The following is a 22,473-nucleotide window of genomic DNA, read 5'->3' as shown; positions in this document are numbered from 1 at the left end:
CCAAAAAAACCATGCCCCTTTATAGCACACTAACATCACACACACGGATCACGAAAAGCACATTCTGCTCCTCCCCGCCCCCCTCACTGCAAATCTGCCCTGCCTGGGACCTGCGTGGACTTCCGAAGCCTTGTCAGTACCAGGGAATGGTCTGTCCTTCCCGGTCAGCAAATCCAGCCCTCCGGGTTTTCTGAGCCGCCGGCACCCCCAGCCCTGCGGCGATTGGAGAATGCGGCCGGCTGCAGCCAATGGGCTCTGTGGAATGCTCATGTCACCGTACCGGGCTGGCAGCGCCTGAGCCCCATCAGGGAATAAGGAGAGAACCGGCAGCGCAGCTTGGTCACTTCCATGCTGAGGCTCCTTGAGCTGACGGCTGCCTGACAAGCTCCCGCTCCCTCCCTGCTCTCTGCGGGAAATGCGTCTCTCCAGCCTGCACTGACTTCCCTGAGGTGCCCAGGCAGAAAGGAGCAGCCAAGCCAGGCTCCCTCCAGGGGATACTTGCCTCCCTTGCTCTAAATGTGACTGATCCTTTCCCCCCGCCCAGGAATACCTCGCGGTGTTTCCCAAGTCCTTCTCCTGGAGGGTAAGTGGCAGCTCTGCGTTGCTCTCTCCCGCAGGGGCGATAAGTGTGGTTTTGTCTGTATGGAGCGGGACTGTTTGCATTAGATTCCCACTTTGCAGTCTTGGGGGTGAGGGGAATGCTGTGTGGAATGTCAGCCCCCCAGGGTCTTGTCACCTACAAATGTCTCGAGAGACTTAATTAGTTTAACAGGACCAGAAAGGTCAGAGCAGAAGCGAGCCGACTAACTTAGGCAGAAAGCAACTAGTGTCTGCCCCAGCCTAATATCTTTAGAAGCCTGCCTCCTCAGTTTGTTTCATTAAAATATTGTCTTCAAAGTGGTGAGCTTTTAGCTTTCAGTGTTTTTTATTTTCTATAAACAATAATGAAGTAAAAGCCCAAATCTGTTACTTATTAACATACCTGGGACTCAGGATGCAGCGCAAAGTTGTTAAATTTTGCCTGCAGACGCAGAAAAACCAAACAGATCTTGGTTATTGGATTGCCTAACCTGGCACTGTTGTGTATGGGAGGAGGCTCTGGAAGATTGTCCACAAACTTGTTTGAAGAGTTTTGATTATCATTGTCTTGAATGAAGGGGAAAATATTTTGGGGGCTGACACCATACTGAGTTATAATTTGCCCAAGTGGAATCTGAACTAGCACTCCAAATACATGTATTATTAGCTTGAATGTATGTGTGTACCCTGCATGTAGAACAACAAACAAACAACAAACAAAGCAACAAGCTGTGAGGTGATAAAAGGGAACAGAAGATTAGGATTTTATCTGAAGTTATTTATATCAAAGTTTCTCTGTGATTTATGTTTTACTTATTCACTTAGTTCTACACACACAGACATGGTTGTGCTTACATTTTATCTTCACACATGTATATGTTTTGGTATACAGAGACAGTATAGAAATGTGTATTACCATGGCTGTAGTGTGTGTGTGTGTGATATGTGTAATTTTAAATATGTTAGTGTATTTTGTACAATTGTTGCATGGAGAGCGTCGTCTCTCTTTATAGCACCCAAGACTATAGATGGATGTGAGTTTCAGAGTGTTTGCCTGACTCAGGCTCCAGATGTGTGTGCTCAGCTGTTGCCTGTCACTTGGGTGACAACTGGTCTTTTTCCACTAAGCCTTTGCTTTCTCCATTATCCTCAACTAAGTGTCAATGTTTCAGTTCCCTTCTATTATCATGAGTGTATTCCAGTCCCATGGGAGGGGGCAACCTTGTTTGGCTATCCTCAGCATGCAATATGTCTGTTTTCAGACTCTCTTCCATAGGAAAAAACAATCTTGTGACAACTAGAGAGAGACATCTAAAATGCAGCCCTAACTTAAGCTAAATATTCTGCCTCAAGAGAGCTCTGAATGGGTGATGAATATTTGTCAAGCCTTTTTTCTCAAACAATATTTATTCCCACCAGGAGATTTTAAACATAAACAGCAACCATTTATCTTGCTGTCTGGTTGGGTTCATTTCAGTGTGGTTTCAGCTTAAGGTGGCTGGGTCTGGTCTTGGACAGGAATCTGTCATTGTACCCCAGCTGGGGACTGAAGAAAGGAAAATAAAGCACTCTGCTAGTACCAGTGTCTCTAAATGCCATCAACTGGAGACTCGGGAAACTCAGTGGGGGATATTTTACAAGCTCTCCAAGAATGTTTAGACAGAGGATTTAAAGGTTAACAATGCATATTCCCTACATGTTAAAACTAAAAGGTGTCAAAAATAAATGGCTAACATTACTCCCAGTTAAATTTTCCATGCCTTGTCATGTAGCTGAAAACTATGACTTTTAATTAACAACTTTTCTTGCCTATTGAAAATTCAGAATGTCTGTCAGTTCTAACAGCAAAAGCCAAGATGAGCTAAAAGAGTTTATCATGTTTTGTAATCAGAGATCTATGGAGCCATTGTTGTATAATAAAGGGTGCTGTACTGAGTCAGCCTGGTCACCCGCATAAAAATTGTAACATCAGCTGGGGGGGGGGTGCGGGAAGGGAGAGAGAAAGCCCTTACAGGGTTAATAGCTGAACTATTAAGATTGGAGTCAGATGTGGGTAAAAGCAACAAGGGAGTCTGTTTTTTTCCTAATATCCTGTAGTCTGATAACTCTGAAAAAGGTAATTGTTTAAAAAAAATCTGTTTTGATTTAGAATTTTTTTAAAAAAGCAAGATGAAGTCTGCATAAACAAGAGAAGATTCTAATGTTTCGAAAGGCTAGGAAATGGCTAGAAAATTCCAATTGACTTAAAAGTAAAACACTGAACTGTGCATGGATTTTTCATGCACAAATACAGAATTTTATTGATTCCCCTCTTCTAAATAATCCATTCTCCATCTTAGTGGCATAAAGGATATCGTTCAATGTTTGAGAAAGAACAGTCTGTGTGCTGGAAAGGTTATCTTTTCTAGTAGACTAGTTAATTATAACTTTTATTAAAAGTGATTTAGAGTATTTGCCTTCTAGATAACAAAGTTTTGAAAAAAGAAAATGTAAATGGTTTGAAGAGTATAGGTGGTGGTTGCTGTTATACTCTAAAATTTTCATAATTTATATGTAAAAAAGATGCCTGAGGAATTACTTGGCACACTAATGACCTAACTTCCCATAATCTCAAGAGTTTGGTCTGTCTTCCCCTATGTTTTTAGAAAGAGATTAAATGAGTTTGGCATTGTTCATTTAATTGGCATATGAAAATCAGATGGGTTTTACTCTGTAACTATTTTCCACTGAAACACTGCATAGGATAAACTTGTATGGAGTTCATTCCTATTGTATCTTTGCCGATTGGCTTGACCCTTTCCTAATGCCTTGGATGAAGATACAAAGATTTAAAGTATTTTCCCAATAGCATGGAATTTACATAATATGGTGATTGTGAATGCTGTACAACCCCCCTAATACAGAACAGATAATTAGACCAACTTCAAGTAAATACAAGAATTCACTAGACACGGTATCCAGGCAACCAGAGCCATGATATATGTACGACTGAGTTAATTTTTTGCAACTCTTCAAAAATATTTTTTCATACATTTTAATCACTGGGTGTTGACTTGGACTTTTACCTTATGTGGCCTACAGGTAAAGACAGGGCCGGCGCAACCCATTAGGCGACCTAGGCGGTCGTCTAGGGCACTACAATTTGGGGGGCGGTGACCGCGGTGGTATTTCGGCGGCGGGACCTTCCGCTGCCTCTGTGGGGGGCGGCATTTCGGGGCGGGACCTTCCGCCGCCTAGGGTGGCAGAAAAGCTGGCGGCGCTCCTGGGTAAAGACATCAATGCCTCTGCCTAGAGGCTCATGAAAGAACATTCTCCAAAGCCATTGCTCCTTTATATTTCAATAATAAAGGGATCACTTCATAAATATTTCAGAGAATCATTCTGTGGTCAAGTGTTGCCTAAGGTGAAGGAGAATAGCAACACAGTATCTTTCCCTTGTTTGAGCACGTGGTTTTCTTATATCTTGAATTTATAACTTTCATAGAAGGGTAGGTCAGCAGTATTTGGTTTGGTTAACCAACATTAACTATTTTCTGTTTACAACCATTCTAAACTGAGGTAAACTTGAGCTTAACTATAGTTCATTAGTGTATTCTAGTTATAAACCATTCATTGTTAGGCCTAGCTACTGGAAACACACAGATGAGTAGCTCTTGCATAAGGCCATGTCTACACATACAGCTCTGCAGCTGGGCTGCTGCACCAATACAGCTGTGCCGCTGCATCACATCTGATGAAGACGCTCTATGCAGAGGGAAGAGAGTTCTCTATCGGCATAATAAAACCACCTCTGTGAGCGGCAGAAGCTATGGGCTTGTCTATACTGGCAATTTTCTCGACACACCCTTGAGCGCAGCAAGTTTCAGTGCTGTAAAGCGCCAGTGTAGACAGTGCACCAGCGCTGGGAGCCACGCCCCTCGTGGAGGTGGTTTTTTTAGAGCGCTGGGAGCGACCACACAAGCCACATTAAAGTGCTTATGTTGGTGTAACTTATGTCACTTGGGGGGTGGTTTTTTTCACACCCCTGAATGATGCAAGTTATTCCAGCATAGGCTGTAGTATAGACATAGCCCAAGTGTTTGTAGGACTGAGGACTTATAGTGGAAAGGACCAGCTTTGAAGGAGAGAGCAGTAACTGAATCAACCTTCTCCCTTCCCCCACCTTCTGACTGAGCAATGGTGGGAAGAAACATGTTTTACAAGTTATAGCACACTGATGTCATGACATTTCTGGCAGAGATACCAAGATAGACTAATCAGATCACTTTACTATTTGCCAAAATGACACAGTTTTTCCAAAGACAGTTCTTTTGTTGCTGGTCCATAGTCAAAAGATATTTCCAGTTATTGAAAAAAAATTCTCCAGGGGACTGTAATAATTCGTTCTGTGTCTTTGTATTGTTTGCTTGTTTAGACTTCACTCTAAACATATTAAACTCACTTTTCTTTGGCCTCTAGAAAAATGGAATGATTGCTCAGCATGAATTGATTAGCCTTTTCAAGGGTTATTTTTCTACAAGAAAATTTTAAAATATACAAACTGAATTAAAAATCTCAAGAGACAGAGGCATGAGCCAACACAGACATTTTTAAATACTTATGTAAACTAGCAAGCAACTGTCATTTACCTCTTCTTGGAACTCTGCCTACAAGGGTCCATTTGATTTTTAAATATTACCATAATGCTGGTTCAAAATGTTCCTGAAAAACTGACCAATCAAGCTGAGAGTGTTTTTCTTACCAGTGAACCTGTGGTAGACACTGTTGAAGACAAGTCTTTCATTTCCAGTGGATTACACATCAATAAAAGGTGGAGCTGTGTTATTTCAGTTGTTCTGGTACTGAAGTCATGTAGTCCTGTCTAAGATTTTTGTCTGAATTGTTGATTTATAGCACCCTGTAGCTCTTGCTGCTTTGTGTTCTTCTCTCCTTCATTTTTCCTTCTCTCTTCCTCTTGCTCTCTAAGTCTGAAAATTTGGCAATAAACTGATAAAAGTATTGCAGACATAGACCTACAAACACTCTCCATGCATAACAGTTTTATTCAGCTGTCCTTTTATCTGAGGCACAGATCCCACAGCTTGCAGTTATGGTCTTTGACTTTAGTAACAATTCTGTATGAAATGTTTCCAATTACACACACTATTGGCGGCATGAAGCAACTGCATGCCAAAAAGCATTTCCAAGTGCCTTCCAAGAATCGGATTATGATTGATTTTAATTTAAATAAAGGTTGTTTTGTTTCTTGTGATGTTTTTATAACCACCTTTTTCAATGTTGTTTTTATAATCTTGCATCAAGTAGTCACAATATAACATGGTATCAGGGCTTGGTTTCTGCGACTATCACCTTCCAAATCTAAGTGCACTTCTAACCTTTGCACCGCTGCAAGGAAAAGTCAAAGTTGTCCATATACAATATAATTAATAGGCCATATTGAACCAATGGCTCCTTAAACATTAATAGTACTTTACAGTCCAATGTGCTGTTTGGTTTTAAAAAGAAAAAATATCAGCCTAAAGATATGATATGTTCAAGTCCCTCTACAAACATTAACTTTTTAAAAGGAATCCATATTGCAAAATTATCTTCATCTCCCAAGATGTTGTGTTCTAAGTACAGCTAGTTACTAACTGTAGGTGTTTAAAATACAGTAACACAGGATTCTGAGCACGTGGTTTAAAGCTTTGTCAAATGGTCTGGAATTCTTACACCTGTCCTCACATTAGGACACTTTTTTGTTCTAAAGATGGCAACTATTCTTGTTAGTAAATGTGTTTTGTAACTTTTTAATTTTAATCAGCAACTTCAAAAAATCTGCTAACATTAGTAAGTGAATCTTTAAAATGACCCATGTCACAGAAGTTATTTTTAATCTTTTCCATGGAACAGTGTGAAATACTTGATCTGTTTGTGGAGCAGTCTTGTAGAGATGTTTTAAAACAGGAGCACAAACTTCCTTTGACACTAACACTATAATTCTGCAGCATTATCCATTACACCCTGATATTATCTTTACATTAATTAAGTCCTTTTGTGAAAGAGATAGCACTAGCTCAGTGAGAGATTAGCCTAGCCACACAGTCACTCTCTCTCTACCAGCTGAGCACACTGGCTAGCCAGACAGCTGCTCCCATCCATAGTAGCCCAGTGTGGTGGTGACACAAAGACATAGTAACTATGGTACAAATTGAAAGCTTTTAAAAAACCTTCATGTGTGGGTCAGTTCATCTAACCACAATAAAAACTGATTTTTTTTTCATGTACATACTAAAAATGAGTAGGCTATGTTGAAAGCAAACCTCTACATAAGTTTTTGGGGAAGATTTTTTTTTTTTTCCTGCACTCAAACACAGCATTTTAATTCCCACAGAAACGCAGTAATTTTGCATCTCAAAAGTGCGTGCATTCTATATGATTACTTGCGATTAACCTATGTTCGGGAAAGTTAACTCTTCAGAGGACCAAATGTTTTTTGTTTTGTTTTTTTTAGTAAAAGTATAAGTCAGAAATTGGGATGATATTTTTCAAAATTGTGATTAAAAATACTGCATATAGTATATGCTAAGAAAGAAAATGACTTTTTGTGAGAATGACTAATAAATATGTCCAGTCCTGGAGAGAGAGCGTGTGTGTCTGTGTGTCTGTGTGCGCGCACATACAAATTGCTAACCGGGGTATAGTTCAGTCTGGAATCTTGTTAGTGAATCTCAGATGTTTCTTGTAGCAGGATACATGTGTTTCATAAGAATTTTGAACTGCTTTCTGATGCTTTGTTCATCATAATGATCATATGGATATCTTCACTGTGAGAGCCCTCTGACTTGTTTGCAAAACTTAGAGAAAGAATCTAAATGATAAATATTGAGTTCCCATTTATCCTAAGACTGAAGTGATTTAGCTCTCTGTGTACGTGGAAGGAGGAAATAAAATATACAGACGATATGTTTATATTTAACAGAATTCATCATATAAGTTTCTTTATGCTCCTTCTATAAGCCTAAACAGCTTGGCAGGCTAATAGCCAACAAAATGTCCTCAAGTGCTGCCAAATACATTGAAAGTAAACCAGACTTTCCTCTATACTGAGGTACTGGAAACTTACTTTACCTTCAGCTTTTAAAGATATTAATCAGTAAATTGCCTTGCTCTTCCTGTCCTGACAAACCCAGTGCAGATTTGGGTCAGAGTAGGCATCTATTTTGAAATACTAGTTGAAGAAAATATGGTGGTTTGCCTGGATGGACGTTGAACAGCAAGCAGTGATCAGGTGACACAGATATAGATTAGATTATAGATATGAAGGAAGGTTGGTAAGCTCAACGTAAATTTGCAGACAGTGTGAACTGAACGATTGGGTATTTAGCTTATCTAAGCAATGTGGTTAGTAAGACGGTACCTCTCTTTGGCTCATGTACTTCCTACAGCGCACCCACTGATGGCACTCAAGACCTCAAGGGAGGTGTCCTGCGCCTTGTGGGATCAGGCCCTGGAAGTGAAAAGGCAGCATGTATGTATGCATGCCATCAGTGGGATTTGGGGATACAGGATTCCAGTGGCATCTGTAATGCTTCCTTCTCATTAATCTAAGGAAGAATCCTATATAGTTATGAAATGATAGTGAGGAGGACTGGGAGAATGTACAATGCTAGAAAAGATCATTCAACCTCTTTCGTTTAGGTCTTGGTACACCTTACCTTGTTCCTGACTAGCAATCTTATTATATAAATCCCCAATTCCGAATCTCTAAAGCAGAAACTAGGAGCCAGATGTGCTACTTAACTTGTACACTGCTTTAGTAACTACATTCACTTCAGTGAAGTTTCACTGGTATATAAATGGAGTAACTCAGCTATGAAACAGGCCTAAGTAGCTCTAACCTGTGCAGTAGTTTTGTGATCATAATTCGTTTAGACTCTGCCATACTTGAGCTCACTTACCCTTGAGCTCCACAGGTGAAAGGCTGACAATTATGGTGTTAGTGCCCTAAAATGGAAATCTTGAAAGATTTCGGAATATCTCATCCTGTCTAATCAGGGAATGAGCCTTTATGGGACACAGCTTTCCCTTAAAAGAGCTCTCACACCCAGCATTGACAGCTCTGCATGACTATGAGGGTCTTGTGGTAATTGCAAAAATAATAAATTTTAAAAAATGGCTTTAGCTCTAAGATAATGAGGTTTTTAATCCCATGAATCTTTGGGGCCTGACGCACAAATTTTGAACACTTGGGTTTGGCAATACTGATTATCCAAAACTTTCAAACTTTGTCTGACTGGAGCCTCTTCTCCTGCCTTCACTTGTGTACTCTGCCTGTTTTGCAGTTCACAAACTCATGTCTTTTAACTCTCCCCCTGAATTGTAGGATTAAATACACAGGGCTTGATTTGCCTCTCCCAAAGACATAAATCGGAGTAACTCCACTGAAATGTGATGGTAGAGCCATGTAAAACTGGGTGAGAGAGAATCTGGCATCCAGTTACTATTTTTAAGTGTTTATGGTTAATCTAAAACTGCTTAATGCCGTACTATGACTTTATTATGCAAATATTAGTTTCCATACTTCTATCATACATATTTCATTATATATAAAAGGTTAATAGCAGTTATCATAATGACTTAGTTTGGTACTAATCTGCCAATTGTACGTACTACTGCAGTTTCAGAAATTAATAGCTAGTACTGCAATATAGACACGCTAAAGTAGTTACTGTACTAGGATCTCGTCCTGCAAAGAGAGTCAACTGTGCAGAGTCCCAAAGGAGGGTAACTCTTGAGTCTATTCTGGAGTAACTATGTGTGCAGTCGTGACTGAGTATTGTGCCCCTTTCTATCACTTTATTAGCTCTCATCTCCAACAATTCTGTCTTGAAACTGCTATGAGTCAGAAGTGATGGAGAACTACTTCTGCCCAAATAAAAGTGCCATAGAGTTTGCTGTCTCCCTACATTCACACTCTTATTTAATAAGTTTTCCAATTATAGAAAAATCTATGTGTTCATCTTCAGACTCTCTCTGAGCAGTTAAATGTAGAAGTGACTGCTGAACATCTACAAAAATCTCACTATTGCCATAAGTTTTGCTTGATGCTGGTATTTGTGTACTTTTTGGCAGTAGACTATGACCTCAAGAGAGCATTAGTACTCAAATCACTGACTGGGATTATACAACAGTACTATAAAAAGCTGTTCTGCTAAGCTATGACTTGTGCGTGTGTGTGTTAAAAATACTCGCCTCATTCATTAGTCACTATTGCAGATTCAAACTTCACCACTAGTTAGTTTTTTAGAACTAACATAGTATACCTCACCTAACGGAAACTTTGCTTTGATTGCCAGTTTTGCAGTTCAAAAATAATAAAAATAGTCAGCTTGTGATGTTTGAGCTTGGAGAAGATCTATTGGTTAATTTGAAAAAAAATTTCTCTAAAGCGGCAAATTACAAGTGGACTCTATGGCATGAGAGACGACACGCAGTATTGCATCAAATTTTATTAGCATAAAACTAATATTTGACATACAAAACCTAGAAAATCCATAGGATGTTATTCAGGATCTTCTCGTTCACTCCGTAAGTTTTGACATAGTCTAGACTGTAGATTGATGTTAGGTGTAACTGAATGTTGCACTGTGTATTTCCCAAGCAAAAATCTTCTTAGGGCTGAGTATCTGTAAATAATATTTTTTAAAAACTTACCAAAACACTAGAAATGCAGGAAACTCAGACTGAAGCTTCCAACACTATGCCCACCTAGGTGCCACAGAACTGAAGTCTGCCTTCGTGGTTATATGATTTCCAATTTTATGATCTCTAGTTGTATGAATATAACTTTCTAACGTATATCTGGTACAGGGTTAGTAGTACAAGGGAAAATCTTTGTGCCTACGCATTTTGTCCTCGTGGTAGAAAAGTCCGTCATTTGTTGACAGTGCATCACTATTTGCTGATATTTAGCTGCCTGGTATTGCAGCAACACGATGATGGAGCCTAGACTGAGTTGTACACATTGAGGAACATGCAGTAGAACTTGCATATGGTTCCTTTGGAGCGTAGTGGTGATAGGGAAAAGGGATGTGCCAGGCGCACGCAAGAGTTTGTGGGGAGGTTTGGTTTTGTTGTTGTTTGTTTTGTTTTTTTTTTTGTAACAGAAAACTTTGCCTTGATTTGGGGAATGAGGTGATTCTCCCTTCTATTTGCTATCATTTATGATTTAGGTGCTTCACAGGAGACCTACCTGAAGACAAGTCCCTGCCCCAAAGAGCTCACAGTCCAAATGGTGGACGTGACAGCCAAGTGAGAATAACACCTTCACCAGGAAGGGGAGAAACACAGGTTACAGAAATGATTAAGTAGTTACTCACCTTAAATATTAACCTTGATGGCTCAGAGGTGAGGTTTTACTTTTTTGTAATGATAGCCATGCTGTGAAAGTCATATTTTAGGAGTGATTTCTTAAGGTGAATATGAAGGCACCAACAGGGTGTTTTTTTGGAAGTGACTCTCATGCATAAGGCATAGAATGGCAAGACACTTACATGTTTGTGTCCGAGAAAGAGAAAAGGAGTATTGAGGTGGTTGTTGTTGTTGTTGGAAGCAGAGAACGTAAAAGGAGACTAGACCAGACATAGACTGGGATCTGTGTTGTATGGTAGACCTTGAAGGCAAGGACAATATGGAGCCAGTAAAGTGACTCAGAATGGGATAACATGGCTGAAGCAATGGACTATTTGGTGGTAGCATTTTGAATTAAATGGATGGGGACTGGAGTTGGGGCATGGTTTGTATAAAAATTGCTATTGACTGTGGTTCCTGCCTGCAATTGGTGGGACTCCCTCTTCCTCTCCTGCCTTGTCATTACTTGAGATGCAGGAACCTTTGCCCCATAAACACACTCTCTTGCAGATAGTTCAGTTTCAGGGCTCTTTGCCAGTTAGATGTCACTTTCAGGCTGCACAGCCCATTACAAATCTATTCTAGGGCCTTGCCTAACTATTAAGCAGCAAGAGGAGGAAACGAACTCTCTCCCCATGCACACACTAAGATGAACTCAGTTCAATCATGGCTGCTATTTTGGTAAGTAATTTTCCCATATCTGGGACTGAGTGACATGAGAATTTGCCCCTGAAAAGGGGGGGCACATATGGGCAGGCCCAAAGGCTAAAGCCAGCAGCACCTAGGCTCTTCTTAGGAGAAAGTACCCCTTTCAAATAGGGAGCAGCTTTAACAGATGCTGAACCGAAGGTGTGGAACTTCTGCAAGCCCAGCATTCAGAGCCCATTTTGGGGCTGAAATAAGCCTTAATGTTTCTTTTAGGAAGTGAATCATTCCCATTAGTTTCTTGGGAACTATTTCAAGCTTTCTTGACATGAAACTTAGATGTAGACATTTTGAAAACGTTACCCTAAACGTGTGACTGAAAATCATGCATATGTATTAAAAATACCACTTACTTGGTCAGTTACCTCAAGGCCACAAACATTCACAGGGGTGTGGCACCCAGAGCTCCTATTACAGTTAGCAGGTGCTTTGGGTGCTTGGCGCCTTTGAAAATCGGGCTCCAGGTGCACATGCATGTTTTTTGGGTGTACTGTAGGGGAGTGATGTTGAAAATGTGACTAAAACGTATAACTTTTATTTTATAATAAATGTCAGCTAAAAACTTCTAACTAAAACCAACAGACTATATTTTATTGTGTGATTGTCTGAAAGCATATGCTACTTAACTAGATAAAAAAAAATCTTGGGCTATTATGGAGTGGAGACTTAGTTTTAAACTATCATAATAAAGATGGCATACTTGTTTGAGCTCTACCTCTTGAACAATGATGTAAACAAATTTTGGAGCTGCACTGCCTAGCATTATGATATTGTATTTCTGTATGTGCTTTTCATCCTAAACGAACTCCAAACTCTTTACCAACACACACACTTTGTTTAATAAATTAATTCACTCCATAAAGCATGTGTCTGAGCAGCATCTAAATGCCATAGACTAAAATAATGCAAAACATTAAAATAAAATCAATCACCAGCTAGAACCAAAGGATCCGGCATGATGCAAACTCCATAGCTTTCAAGCAGAGCATCCCATCAAATAACACGTAGCCTCTGACACGGAGGCATTACATCACTTACCATACAAGTGCTGCAGCTGCAACACAGCAGTACTGGGCCCCCCCCCCCCCACTCCTGCAAAGAGCAACAGAATCCTTAATCACAACAAATGGTCAGAACCGTATTTTATGCCTCATCTTAAAGAGCACGTCCAATAGCAAACTCTTTCCATGTCCATGTCAGGGCATTACTTCAATACTAGCATGGAGAGCAGAGTGCCACCTACTACATCACAATGTATAATTAGACTTTGGAACTCATTGCCACAGGATGATGTTGAGGCCAAATATTTAGCAACTTTCAAAGAGGAATTGGATGTATATATGGATAACAAGACTATCTAGAGTTATAATATTTCGTAGCACATGTATCCTGCTACAAGAAACATCTGAGATTCACTAACAAGTATTGGAAAAATATAAAACTTCAAGTTAGTACTTATTCCTAGTGGTTAGAAATTGTTTTTAGGATGAGACCTTCATGAGGGTGGCAAGATTTTCCCACACCTGCGTACTATGGGTCTCTTGTACCTTCCCTGTAAGTATTGGGTGCTGATTGCTGTCAGAGAGAGGATATTGGACTAGATCAGAGGTGGGCAAACTACGGCCCGGGAGCCACATCCAGTCCTCCAGCCCGTTTAATCTGGCCCTCGAGCTCCTGCTGGGGAGCAGGGTCTGGGGCTTGCTCTGCTCCCGCGCTCCAGCCAGGGAGCAGGGTCGGAGACCGCTCTGCGCGCCAAGGCTCCCAGAAGCAGCAGCATGTCCCCCCTCTGCCGGCTCCTACGTTTAGGGGTAGCCAGGGGGCTCCGCGCACTGCCCCCACCCCAAGTGCCACCCCTGCAGCTCCCATTGGCTGGGAACTGCAGCTAATGGGAATTCCAGGGGCGGTGCCTGCAGACGGGGTAGCACACAGAGCCGCCAGGCCGCACCTCCACATAGGAGCCGGAGGGGGGACATGCCACTGCTTCCAAGAGCTGCTTGAGGTAAGCACTGCCCGGAGCCTGCATCCCTGACCCCCTCCCGCACCCCAACCGCCTGCCCTAGCCCAGATCCCCCTCCTGTACCCTGAACTCCTCATTTCTGGCCCAACCCCAGAGCCCACACCCCTAGCCAGAACCCTCGCTCCCTCCTGCACCCCAACCCCAATTTCATGACCATTCTTGGCCCATCATACAATTTCCATACCCAGATGTGGCCCTCGGGCCAAAAAGTTTGCCCACACCTGGACTAGATGGACCGTCCAGTCCAGGCAAGTCCTATGAACAAGTATAAAGCACCCTAGCTTTTCCTTGGAGGTCTTTTATTCAGGAAGTATTTTATTTTATTTGTGATAACAGGTGAGAGCAAAACCTGTAGTAGTGGAACTGTTAATTATTGATTTCCAATATAGCCTGGTTGATCTTAGATCACATTTTTTTCCACTGAAAGTTTCTCTCTCATCTATCCATCTGTTCTTGGGATGAGGTCACACTAAGGGAGATGGCATGAGGTAGCTTTTAAGGGCTACATTTCGTTACATAGTTTGGCAAAGGTTAATAAATTATAGCTTTCCAGATTAATGACTTTGTGTGTTCACACTTTCTTCAAGGTTCCATCATAAAGTACAATCAGTTTCCCTTAAGTGTCATAACAGGCAAAACAAGAGTGTTCGTGTATGTGGAAAAAGATCAGTTGTCTGAAAATGGAGCTACAAAATCCAGAATATAGCTTTGTCAAGAAAACAAAGCAAAATATGCCCTATGAAGAGTCTCCCTCAGTCAAAAATAGTAAACAAGGAGACACTAGATGGCACTCTTAAACTTGGAATGTGACCATGCTTATTTTTAGCGCAGTGCCAGTTATGTGAGGCTGGGGAATTGGGGAGAGACACTGACATTTTTAACGGTTCCCATTGGTGGGGAGAGAAATAAAAAACAATCTGAACCTAAATCTCTTCAGAGGCAGCAGAGAGTTGTGCCAGACAGGCTATAGAAAAAAATGTCGAACCCAGTTTCATAGCCTAAATATCGTTTACATTAACACACTTTTTATAAGCAATAATGAACATAAACAAATGGAATATACTACACTTTTTTTCCTGTATACTTTTTCAGAGTTTAAACATGTCTAAACTTAGGTTTAATGTGGTAAGTCCTAGAAATCAGTAAATGTTAGATTTGTTTGGGAGCTTTTGCCCTTGACCTTCCTTCAGTGGGAACAGAATTGGGTAAATGGCCTGAACTCTTTAGGGTAATGTGTGTAGCCTGTGGGATATCGAGACACACAAATCATAAGTGTGCCGGCAGGTTTTCCTGGGCCTCTCTGTACAGGTGGGAGAAGAGAAGCTTTTAACACTAGCCAGCCATGGACTTTCTTGCATATCAAAAAGGGTACCTGCCGTCTTGGAGTTTCTCTGTTCTACTGTGACAAGAGGCATTATAGAGAAGTGGTGCTCTGGAAATTCAGCAGTAGAGCTGGTCAAAACTTACAATTTCTGTCCTGTGGAAAATTCTGATATTTTTAAATTTGGTTTTGTCCCAAATTGGGACAAAATATCAACATGGAAGATGTAGTCCAGCAAGGGAGCCCAAGCCCATAGAGAAGAGTGGTGGCATTAAGTACCCAAACTACAACTCCCTGAGACACTGCAGAAGCTCAAGCAGACTCAGATTGATATCAAACTAATCTAAAACAAAACTATTTTGATTTAAAATAGACAAATAGAAGTGTTTTGGTGCACATTGAAACACCAAAACAAAACATTTCATTTTGATTTTGGCCAATGGAAAAATCAACAAAATTTTGGCAAATTTTCAACTTTGTGGAAACTCCATTTTCTGTCAAAACAAAGATACTGTTTTATCATTTTCTCTATTCAGTTGTGATCTTACATGTTCAAGGCCTGATATGCTTGTGCAACTGGTTACACGCAGTATTTGAATTGTTTTGGAAGCTGCATGTATAGCATGACAGACTGCCAGAGGCTGGAGCAGCACTAGCCCCCCTCCCCTTCCTACACACACTTCCAAAGCTGACCTGGTGAATACCTTCACACACACTGATCTGACAAAATGGTCTACATCCTTGAGGAGCATTATCGACCCCCGTCCAATTAAAGTCAAGAAATGAGAATGCCGGCTTTGCATTGAGTTCGCCATACACGGGTACCTATGAGAGAGAGTATTTTTCTTTGTTTTGTACTAATAAAGTGCTTGGTATTGTACTATGCACAACAGTAAAGACAATTCCTGCCCCAAAGAGTTTACAGTCTAAAAGATTTAATACACAAAAGCGAACATATTGGTAAATAACTTAAGAGTTTTGGTGGGTTTTTTCCTTCTTAATTCTCCAAAATTATAATAATTAAGAGCATGGCAGAACAAGTGGGTTTGGAGGATAGGATGGCAGCCTACTAATGTGAAATAGGGGTTATTGTTCTAGTTATTGTCTTTTGTGCCCTACCCCCCCTCAAAGGAAAGGGAACCAAGACCCAGGAGACCAGAAGAGAACACATGATCATATTTTGACCATCTGCACAATTTGTTGTGAGTGTCATCTTATTTTGACATCTCAAGTGGGTGAAGCTTGGCTTGTGGGCAGAGTTTCCCCCCAAATTTGGATTCTGATTCTGAGCTGCTTTCAATCAGAGAACGGGGGAGGGGAGGAAGCAAATTGTACTGTGCATGCATGGAGCTCATTACTTAAAATTTATTGAACCATTTTTTCATTCAAAGTTGGCTTTTTACCTAGGTATCCTTTAAGGATGTGGAAGCTGCAAGTAATAATTTATGAGTATTATGTTCCATCTGTTTTTTATTGTGGTGATTACTATGTGACTATAAGGGGTTAATTCATATGAAGGAATGGTAGACAATGGTTTGATAACAGTTATTCCACAAAATCTGAGACAATGCAGAAAACAAAGCACTTCTGAAGTTTCTCCGAACTCCCTGGTGAGCTGTCTAAACCAGTTTAACCAAGCTCAAAGAGACTAAGGAAAAAACAAAGGACTTGGTTGGACTTATAAAGGGACACCTTTCTTAAAAGGGGATGTCAAGGGTTTTGAGCTAAGGTGAAGCCAGACTCCAGAGGCTGGGTTGTTTGGGATAAGATAGGTCTACCGAGGACTGTGGGTAAGGTATAGATGTGGGTAAGTGTTCTTACTGAGTTAAAAACCATTTTCTGTGCTTATGCTTTGCTGTATTCCTGCTGCTAAGATTGAACAGTACTTTATTTTGAAAAGGGTGTTTTGCATTGTCATTACAATGTCATTACAACTTACAAGCACTGAATCCAGTTAGGCTTGCTGAGTAATTATGGTTGACTGACAGAGTGCTGTATCCCGGAGACCTGGTCATATTGTGTGCTGGGAAGTGGGTGGGCGCAAGCCCGCTCACTGCTAAAGGTTCCTCCCCCAGCCTGGGGAGGAGCTATTGGACCCAGTGCTTAACTAAACACAGGGGACAATGAAGGAAAAAAAAGTAGTGACAGGTGTGGGGGTCAAAGGGCCAAAACTAGGGAACCGGAAGGGGACACCGAGCAGAGAACCCCGGATAGCGCCCACTGCTCCGCAAAAGCGTCCAAGGAGCTACTGGACGCTGCCCAGAGGAACTCTGCCCAGATGCATGCATGAATGGATGAAAGAACGAAAACAGGCCCCACAGTCGCAGGCCCCCCCCCTCAGCCAACCTCCTCTCCCTGGTGTTATAAATGGCCACTTTGGCCATGGCTAGGAGGAGGTTGATGAGGTGGTCCCACGACTTCGTGGGGCCATGGATTGGGTGTGCATACATAAAAAGGTGTGGGGAAAAGGACAGCCAGAACCTCAACAAGAGGTTCTGGAGGAGCTGGAAGAGGGTCTGCAACATGGCCCGGAGACCTGGTGTAAGAGGGGTGGAAATTCCATGTTTCCACTCTGAGAGAGTTGAAGGTGCACCTGAAAGGGTGCATTCAGAGACTAGAAAGGATTCAAAGAGGCAGCTAGTGCTGAACTGTGATATCCTTGTTCAAACTGGGGTTGTTTGGTAGACAAAATTAGTTCAGCCATTGTAGAGTTATGCAAGGACAAAATACCTGATTGGAATATCTGGAAAATATATGTGACTGCATGTGTGAAGTGGGAAGGTTCATGTACAGAATTCAGCCATTATACCAAAACACTCAAAACCTGGGTTGAGGCTGAGCAGGCAAACCTTATAGGTAATGAAGGCATCTCCTTGGATATATTTATCCTAATGTGATTTTGTACTGTTTTAGTGAATACATGAATACATTAATATTAATATGAAGAGATAAATGTTGGCTGCTATATAAACTTTGTATCTGGGAAGGATTGGGGGGTAAATGTGAATCACTTGGGGGCTATTTGGCCTAGCTTGCAATGTGGGGTTGTATGAAAATGCTTTGTTCAGTCTAATTTGAAATGTCTCATGTGATTGCATTTCCATCAGTTCTCTTGGGGAAAGTGTTCCACACTCAGTGTTAAGATGAATGTAGGGAAAAATTTCCTAAAACTTAAAAAGGGATATATTTAGCATGAACAGGATGAAATTAAGCATAGGTGCCATCCTAAACAAATACTTTCCACTTCTTTTTTACACAAAGGACATTCTCTACACTACTTTCTGGTATTCATCCAAACACTAAAACTACAAGTACTTGGAGACAGTCAACATTGTCCCACATACACACAAACAACCTTCTAGTCAATGTTTAACTAAGCCATTCCTATTCAGTTGTTTTTAACCTTTCCTTCTAAATAAATCCCCTCCCACCCCGGCTTGTAGTGATTTGCATTCTTCTTATCTCCTCTCTTCCAGGTGGTTGAGATCTTTCTGTTACCAAGATACTCAGAACTGTATGTAGTATCCTAAATATTATCCGTCTTTCTCTGCATGCCAGTAGTATTTCCTCCCTGGCCTCTGATGTGATACAACAGTAACTTAGATTGTAAGCGGTGTTTGTATAGTGCTTAGCACAGTGGGGTCCTGGTCCATGACTAGGAGTCCTAGGCACAATGGTAATACAAATAATAATAATAATAATTACATCCCCAAAATCACAATGTATTTTTCTTTGCATCATTTCATTAATACTCCTCTATAATTTTCTCACCACTGTTGCCTGTCGGACTTCTTTCATATCTGTGTTCTACTGTACTATTCTCTCCGTTTTTCTAGATTGGCTCCATTTATTTCCTTCCCTTAACTTCTGTAAATTCCTTGTATTACTTCTGTCCTTTCTGCTCTTACTGTCTCTTTCCAAATTAGGTTCATAAGCAACATTAGGTCCCACTCCTGCAAAGTGACCCATTGATCTCTCTTTAGCTATAAGGTTTTACTCGTGTGGATCACTGTACAGTATCAGAGCCTTAATGTGCTCTTTTTACTCCTTCATTCAGATACTAAATAGAAGTTATGTAAAACAGGGTGCCCCAAGGGGCACACCTTCCAACAACTTGATATCTTGATGTATATACACTGGAACCCCGCTATAAAGCGCCCCGCGATAACGCAAATTCGTTTATAACGCGGGGCGAGTCTGGCCCCGGCGGCTGCAGCAGGCAAGGGGCGAGTCTGGCGGGCGTGGGGCATTTGGGATCCATGCCCCAGCGGCTGCAGCAGGAGCGACTCTCCCTGCAGCCCCGGCGCGCCCCTGGGGTTCTCACCTCTGTCCCCGACAGGGCCGGCTCCAGCCTGCGTCCTTCCCTCCCCGCCGACCGATGTAGGGGGCGGCAGCGTGGAGGAGGGGAGTGCCCTGCTGGGAGTGGGCTGCAGAGTGGCGCGGAGCCCTCCCGGCAGTTGGCGCAGCAGGCCGGCGGCGGTCGTCTTCGGGGGCCCCGCTCCCCTGGCCAGAGCGCGGCAGCCCCGTGGCCCTGCGACCCCGGCCGGAGCACGGCTGCCCCATGGCCCTGCGACCCCGGCCGGAGCGCGGCAAGCCCCGTGGCCTCGGTCTCTGGCTGGAGCTCCGGCCGGAGTGCAGCCAGCCCGGCGACCCCGGCCGGAGCGCGGCCAGCCCTGCTCTCCCGGCGGGACCTCCGGTCGGAGCGCAGCAGCCCTGCGGCCCCGGCCGGAGCGCGGCAGCCCCACGGCCCCGGCCGGAGCATGGCCAGCCCCGCGGCCCCGGCAGCCCTGCAGCCCCGCGACCCCGCCAGGAGCTCCGCCAGCTGGAGTGTGGCAGCCCCATGGCCCCGCGACCCCAGCCGGCAATCCCAAGTACCGCCACAGGAATCGGGCCCCACCGGCCCTGGCGGCAGGAGGGGCTGAGTGGCGAGTGCCCCGGCTGAAGGAAGCCCTGGCCGCCCCCCTTCTCTCTCTCCCCCCGCTCCCTCCCTCCCCCTAGCCAGGGCGCGGAAGCTGAACACAAGTACAGTGGAACCCCGCTATAACGCGACCCCGCATTTACCGCGATTGAAATTGTTGGACCCCAATGATCGCGTTATAGCGGGGTGCCACTGTAATTGTTTACTGTTCTTTAGTTAACTTTCAATCCTTGTGACAGTGCTTTTATCCAATCCAATTTTAACATTTCTCCCCCCCACCCCCCACGTAAGTTTCTATGAGGTGGTATATCACACGTTTTGCTAAAATCCAGATATAACATATCTGCATTCCTTTCAGATGTTAATTTTATTAGTTGATAAGATAGCAAGCTTATCTTGTATAACTTTTTTTTTTTTTCCTCTTCCACTGTCCTTTAGGGACTTACAGATTTTTTTTCTCAGCATTTGTTCTGTTACTTTACTAGGAATTAAAGTGGCTTTACCATACAATAATTCATAGAAATTTAAGGCTGGAAGAGACCTACAGAGATCATCCAGTCCAGCCTCCCCCCCCCCCCCCGGGTGCTGAGGCTGGACCAAGCATACGGACCATCCCTGACTGGTGTTTGTCTAACCTGTTCTTAAACTTTGAATGTTGGGGATTCTAGAACCTCTTTTGGAAGCCTATTCCAATGCCTAACTATCCTTATACACCTCTACCTCGATATAACGCTGTCCTTGGGAGCCAAAAAATCTTACCGCGTTATAGATGAAACCGCGTTATATCGAACTTGCTTTGATCCGCCGGAGTGCGCAGCCCCGCCCCCCCGGAGCACTGCTTTACCACGTTATATCAGAATTCGTGTTATATCGGGTCACGTTATATCGGGGTAGAGGTGTAATTAGAAAATTTTCCCCAATATCCAACCTAAATCTCCCTTGCTGCAGATTAAGCCGATTACTTCTTGTCCTACCTTCAGTGGATCACAGTCCTCTTTATAACAGCCCTTAACATATTTGAAGACTGTTATCAGGTCCCGCATCAGTTCTTTTCTCAAGACTAAACATGCCCATTTTTTTTAAACATTTTTTTATAGGTCAGGTTTTCTAAACCTTTTAGCATTTTTGTTACTCTCCTCTGAACTGACTCCAATTTATCCACATCTTTCCTGAAGAGTGGCACCCAGAACTGGACACAGTACTGTAGCTGAGGCCTCAAAGTGCCACGTGAAGTTGGACAATAATAACCCATCCCCAGGGCCCTACAAAATTCAAGGTCCATTTTGGTCAATTTCACGGCCATAGGATTTTAAAAATTGTAAATGTCATGACTTCGGCTATTTAAATCTGAAATTTCAGTGTTGTAATTGTAGGAGTTCTGACCCAAAAAGGTGTTTGGGGGTGGGTGGGGGGGAGTCACAAGGTTATTGTAGGGGGAGGTTGGGGGAGGTTGCGGTACTGCTACCCTTACTTCTGCACTGCTGCTGGCAGCAGCGCTGACTTCAGAGCTGGAGAGTGGTGGCTGCTGGCTGGGAGCCCAGCTCAGAAGGCAGAGCCAGCAACAGTGCAGAAGTAAGGATAGCATGCTATGGTATTACCACCCTTACTTCTACGCTGCTGACTGCAGAACTGGGCCCTCAGTCAGCAGCCGGCACTCTCCAGCCGCCCAGCTCTGAAGGCAGCAACGCAGAAGTAAAGGTGGCATGGTATGGTATTGCCACTCTTACTTCTGCGCTGTTGCTGGCGGGGCGTTGCCTTCAGAGCTGGGTGCCTGGCCAACAGCCGCCGCTCTCCAGCCACCCAGCTCTGAAGGCAGTGCAGAAGTAAGGGTGGCAATATCACAACCCCTCTAAAATAACCTTGCAACCCCCCTGCAATTCCCTTTTGGGTCAGGACCCCCAATTTGAGAAACGCTGGTCTCCCCCATGAAATCTGCATAGTATAGGGTAAAAGTACACAAAAGACCAAATTTCACGAGGGGAGATCAGATTTCACAGTCCGTGACGTGTTTTTCAAGGCCGTGAATTTGGTAGGGTCCTAGATATTAGCCTTTTTTTGCAACTGCATTACATTGTTGACTCGTATTCAATTTGTGATCCACTATAAACCCCAGATCCTATACTGCTACCTAACTAGATAGTGCCCGTTGTGCGTTTGATTTTTTTCCCCCTTGGCAATATTGAATTTCATCTTGTTTATTTCAGATCAATTCTCCATTTTGTCATAGTCATTTTGAATTCTAATCCTGTCCTCCAAGGTGCATGCACTCCTCCCAGTTTGGTGTTATCTGCAAATTTTATAAGCATACTTTCCAGTCCATTATCCAAGTCATTAATTAAAATACTGAATAGTACCGGACCCGGGATTGACTCCTGGTGGGCCCCACTAAATATGTCCTCCCACTTTGACAGTGAACCATTGATAACTACTCTTTGAGTACAGTCTTTCAACCAGTTGTGCACACATCTTATAGTAACTTCATCTAGACTACATTTTCCTAAAAAAACAACAAGGAGTCTGGTGGCACCTTAAAGACTAAGG

At 42.7% G+C, this 22,473-nt stretch overlaps 1 protein-coding gene across 3 annotated transcripts in view; it reads left to right on the top strand.

Moving 5' to 3' along the window:
- The first annotated feature begins 361 nt into the window (after positions 1-361).
- The window catches only part of PRICKLE1 (prickle planar cell polarity protein 1), a 115,085-nt gene continuing 92,973 nt past the window's right edge, over positions 362-22,473 (top strand). For 2 of the 3 annotated variants that reach the window (XM_026648756.1, XM_026648758.1), the window contains exon 1: positions 362-583. The gene's annotated coding sequence lies outside the window, so the exon portion shown is untranslated. Of the gene's footprint in view, positions 584-18,490; positions 18,529-22,473 lie in introns of all 3 variants that reach the window. The other variant, XM_026648757.1, reaches the window with a different exon arrangement.

Source organism: Terrapene carolina, unplaced genomic scaffold (genome assembly GCF_002925995.2).
Source record: "Terrapene carolina triunguis isolate 2854851 unplaced genomic scaffold, T_m_triunguis-2.0 Scaffold68, whole genome shotgun sequence".
In the NCBI taxonomy this organism is placed as follows: Eukaryota; Metazoa; Chordata; order Testudines; family Emydidae; genus Terrapene; species Terrapene triunguis.
This window is presented reverse-complemented; position numbering and strand designations above follow the sequence as displayed.